Source organism: Sapajus apella, unplaced genomic scaffold, assembly GCF_009761245.1.
Source record: "Sapajus apella isolate SASKATOON/1434 unplaced genomic scaffold, GSC_monkey_1.0 scaffold114, whole genome shotgun sequence".
In the NCBI taxonomy this organism is placed as follows: Eukaryota; Metazoa; Chordata; class Mammalia; order Primates; family Cebidae; genus Sapajus; species Sapajus apella.
In genome coordinates this window covers 5,755,479-5,760,418 of record NW_022437054.1, presented here as the reverse complement: position 1 = coordinate 5,760,418, position 4,940 = coordinate 5,755,479, and the positions used below count along the sequence as shown (strand labels likewise).

The 4,940-nt window shown below is 47.0% G+C and overlaps 1 pseudogene; it reads right to left on the bottom strand.

Moving 5' to 3' along the window:
* Window positions 1–2,102: 2,102 nt before the first annotated feature.
* On the bottom strand, window positions 2,103–2,696 carry LOC116537852 (annotated as a pseudogene).
* Between the last annotated feature and the right edge of the window lie 2,244 nt (window positions 2,697–4,940).

Below are 4,940 nucleotides of genomic sequence, written 5' to 3'. Positions count from 1 at the left end.
AAAATAATAAAAATAATAATTATTATGTGATAAAATAAAATACATCTCTGCTCTCTAGGGAATAGATGCTAGTGCTTCTCTGGGAAACATTTATAAAAATAATCAACACAAACAAAAAGAAAAAGAATGGACATTAGCAGGGTGAGAGGGGAAGCAAGAAGATAATTAGGAGACTACTCCAGTAGTTACTAGATAATGATTAGTAGTTCTTAGATGATGAGTTGATTTAAAATGTTTGTGTTCCGGTGGCTCAAGCCTGTAATCCCAGCACTTTGGGAGGCTGAGGCAGGTGGATCACGAGATCAAGAGATCGAGACCATCCTGGTCAACATGGTGAAACCATGTCTCTACTAAAAATACAAAAAATTAGCTGGGCATGGTGGCACGTGCCTGTAATCCCAGCTACTCGGGAGGCTGAGGCAGGAGAATTTCCTGAACCCGGGAGGCGGAGGTTGCGGTGAGCCGAGATCGCGCCATTGCACTCCAGCCTGGGTAACAAGAGTGAAACTCTGTCTAAAAAAAAAAAAAGAAAAATGTTTGTGTTCAGAATATATTTTAAAAGCAGAGCCAGCAGGATTTGCTGATTGGATGTTGTTGCTGTAGTAAGAAAAGGAATACAGTAAGACCTCTAGTTTGATGACTGTGGATGTGGGTGAACGGCAGTGCCACTCATGAAACAGTAAGGACTGGGCGTGGCAAGGTCTGTGAGGAGCTCACCGACAGTCTTAGTCTGGACACCTGATATTTGAGATGCTCGGCACGCGGTATAGATGTAAAGTAAGTAGGGGGCAAACTCTGACTAGCGATTTTATTTTATTTTTATTTTTATTTTTTATTGATTTATTTTTTGAGACGAAGTCTCACTTTATTGCCCAGGCTGGAGTGCAGTGATGTGATCTTGGCTGACTGCAGCCTCCGCCTCGTAGTTTCAAGTGACTCTCCTGGCTCGGCCTCCCCAGTAGCTGGGATTACAAGCGTCTGCCACCACACCTGGGTAATTTTTGTATTTTAGTAGAGACCAGGTTTCACCATGCTGGCCAGGCTGGTCTCGAACTCCTGACTTCAAGTGATCCAACTGTCTTGACCTCCCAAAGTGCTGGGATTGCAGGTATAAGCCACCATGCCAGGTTGCTTCCCATACATTTTATTTAACAATTCACATCTAGCTCAACTTCTTTTTCTTTTTTTTAAATTGGAGACAGGGTCTCACTGGAATGCACTCACTGGAGCGCAGTGGCGCAATCTCAGCTCACTGCAACCTCGGCCTCCCAGACTCAAGCTATTCAGCATCCCGAGTAGCTGGGATTACAGGTGCACATCACTACTGCCTGTCTAACTTTTTGTATTTTTAGTAGAGATGGGATTTCACCATGTTGGCCATACTGGTCTTAAACTCCTGACTTCAAACAACCCAGCTGTCTCAGCCTCCGAAAGTGCTGACATTACAGGCATGAGCCAAGGTGCCCAGCCTTAAGCCACCTCACCCAGGCTTCAACTTTTTTTTTTTTTTTGAGATGGAGTCTTGCTCTTGTTACCCAGACTGGAGTGCAATGGCATGGTCTTGGCTCACTGCGACCTCTACCTACTGGATTCAAGCAATTCTCCTGCTTCAGGCTCCCGAGTAGCTGGGATTACAGATGCGTGCCACCATGCCAGGCTAATTTTTATTTTTAGTAGAGACAGGGTTTCACCATGTTGGCCAGGCTGGTCTCAAACTCTTGACCTCGTGATCCATCCACCTTGGCCTCTCAAAGTGCTGGGATTACAGGCGTGAGCCACCACAGGTACCTGCCACCACTCCTGGCTGATTTTTATTTATTTATTTAGTCTTGCTTTGTTACCCAGGCTGGCATGCAGTGGCGCAATCTCAGCTCAATGCAACCTCTGCTTCCTGGGCTCAAGTGATTCCCTGCCTCAGCCTCCCAAGTAACTGGGATTACAGACATCCATGACCACACCTGGCTAATTTTTGTACTTTTAGTAGAGATGGGGTTTCACCATGTTGCCCAGGCTGGTCTCGAACTCCTAAACTCAGGTGATCTGCTGGTTTTGGCCTCCCAAAGTGCTGGGATTACTGGCATGAGTCACCGTGTTTGGCCTGCAGGGGTTTATTTGTCTAGTTGGTGGGTGGGTGGGGAAGGTCCCAGTCCCAACAGCCTGGGCCCTGGAACAGGGAGGGGACAGTGATGCCCCCTGGAGCTCTACTCAGGGTGGTAGAGGAGGTCTTGGTCCTCCTCTGGTCCCTGGTGATTTGGCATCACCCACAACCAGGGCCCCTCCTCGCCCTGGTCCTCCTTAGGCAGAGGGTGGTACAGGCTGTCAAGGCTGGACTCAGGAACCTGCTGGGGGCTCAGGACATGGCCCAGAATGTCCTTGGTCTCCACCCAGGCCTTCGTGCCTGGTGGTTTCTCCTCAGCAGCCAAGAGCTTCGGCTTCTGGATGGGGAGCACCCCCACCAGCTGGCTGTCCTTCTCTGTTGGCTGCACCACACGGGCACCCCAGGCCTTTGCTGCATCCTGCTCTGAGGGCTGGTGTTTGACTTGGACCTTGACAGGGACCTTGGGTGCTGGGGCTACACCGGCCCCCCACAACAGCACAGCCAAAAGGCTGGTGACCATGAGAAGGCTCCTCATGTCTGGGATCCCCATCTCTGCATAGAGAGTGCTCAGGGAGCTGCAGTTGCCATTCCCAGTATCTGGCACCTGGCCCAGATCCTCCTTAATTTTTGTAGTTTTAGTAGAGACGGGGTTTGACCATGTTGGCCAGGCTGGTCCTGAACTCCTGACCTCAAGTGATCTACCCACCTCTGCCTTCCAAAGTGCTGAGATTACAGGTGTGAACCACTGCGCCTGGCTACACTGACTAATATTTATGACGGCAGAACATTTTCTAAGTATTTTAATTAAGCATTTATTTATTTATTTGAGACAGAGTCTCACTGTGAAGCCCAGGCTGGAGTGCAGTGGTGGGATTCTCCTACCTCAGCCCCCCGAGCAGCTGGGATTACAGGCACCCGCCACCACACTCAGCTAATTCTTGTATTTTTAGTAGAGATCGGGTTTCACTGTATTGGCCAGGCTGGTCTTGAACTCCTGATCTTAAGTGATCCACCCGCCTCTGCTTCCCAAATTGCTGAGATTACAGGTATGATCCACTGAGGCCAGCCTTAATTAAGCATTTAATATGCACAATAACTCTGTGAAGTAGGTATTATGCCCATTTTATAGTTGACTAAATGAAGGCACAGATCTAAATGTCAAGTGCTGCTAAAAGGTTGACTGGAGGAAGATCTAAGATTTGACTATGGGGTCTGGCAAAGTGAAGGATGTTGCTGCTGACTATGACAAGGAAAAGTTTCAGAGAATGAAATGGTGAGGGACAGAAGACACATTACTGTGGCTCAGGGATTCAAGGCGAAAATAAATGATGAACAACTGGAAACATGCAATGTAGAAACTCTCTCTCTCTCTCTCTCTATATATATATATATATTTTTTTTTTCCTGAAACAGAGTCTGGCTCTGTTGTCCAGGCTGGAGCGCAGTGGCACAATCTCAGCTCACTGCAACTTCCGCCTCCCAGGTTCAAGAGATTCTCATGCCTCAGCCTCCCAAGTAGCTGAGATTACAGGCACCCAACACCACGCCAAGCTAATTTTTTGTATTTTTGGTAGAGATGGGGCTTCACCATGTTGCGCAGGCTGGTCTTGAACTTCTGATGTCAGGTGATCCACCTGCCCTGGCCTTCCAAAGTGCTGCGATTACAGGTGTGAGCCCCTGCCCCCAGCCAACATTCATCCTTTTAGTGCACAGTTTGACTGAGTTTTGACAAAAGCATACAATTGTGTAGTCACCACAATCAAGATTTCCATCATTCTAAAAGCTTCTGAGTGTCCCCCTGAGGTTAACTCCCCTCCACCCCCAGTCCCAGGCAACCACCAATCTGTCTTCTTCAGCAATAATTTTGCCTTTTCCAACGCTTTTGAGTCACAGCGTTGCTTACATCAGTAGTTTATTCCTTTTTATTGCTGAGTAGTATTCTGCTACATGAATGTACCACTATTTATTCATCCACTGGTGGAAGGACATTTTAATTGTTTGTTTTTGTTTTGAGGACAAATAAAGCCCCTATAAATATTTGCATACAGATTTTTGTGGGAACACAAGTTTTCATTTTACTTGGATAAATACTTAGGAATGGGGTTGCTAAAGACTAACAAATGTCCATTTTTTTTTTTTTTTTTTTTTTTTTTTTTTAGAGACACGGGATTTCACCATGTTGGCCAGGATGGTCTCGATCTCCATACCTCGTGATCCACCCGCCTTGGGCTACCAAAGTGCTGGGATTACAGGTGTGAGCCACTGCGCCAGGCCCACAAGTGTCCATCTTCATGAGATACTGCTGAACTGTTTTGCATAGTGACTGAGTTCATTTCTTTTCAACATTCATTGAGGAGTCATGATGTGCCAGGAGCATAGAGTTTAGTTGTGACAGAATGTGGCCTGCAAATCTGAAATACTGGCTATCTGGGCCTTTACAGAAAAAGTTTGTTGACCCTTGTCATAAGACTATGGCCAGTAAGAGCTCATGGTCTGTTTATACTGAATTTTTTTTTTTTTTTAAGATGGAGTTTTGCTCTTGTTGCCCAGGCTGGAGTGCGATGGCTTGATCTCAGCTCACTGCAACCTCTGCCTCCCGGGTTCAAGGGATTCTCTTGCCTCAGTATCCAAAGTAGTTGGGACTACAGGCACCTGCCACCACATTCAGCTAATTTTTGTATTTTTAGTAGAGATAGGGATTCCCCATGTTGGTCAGGCTGGTCTCGAACTCCCAATCTCAGGTGATCCTCCCACCTCGGCCTCCCAAGTGCTGGGATTACAGGTGTGAGCCGCCATGCCCGGCCTGATTATATTGATTTTATAAGCAATTTCACGGAGTCCT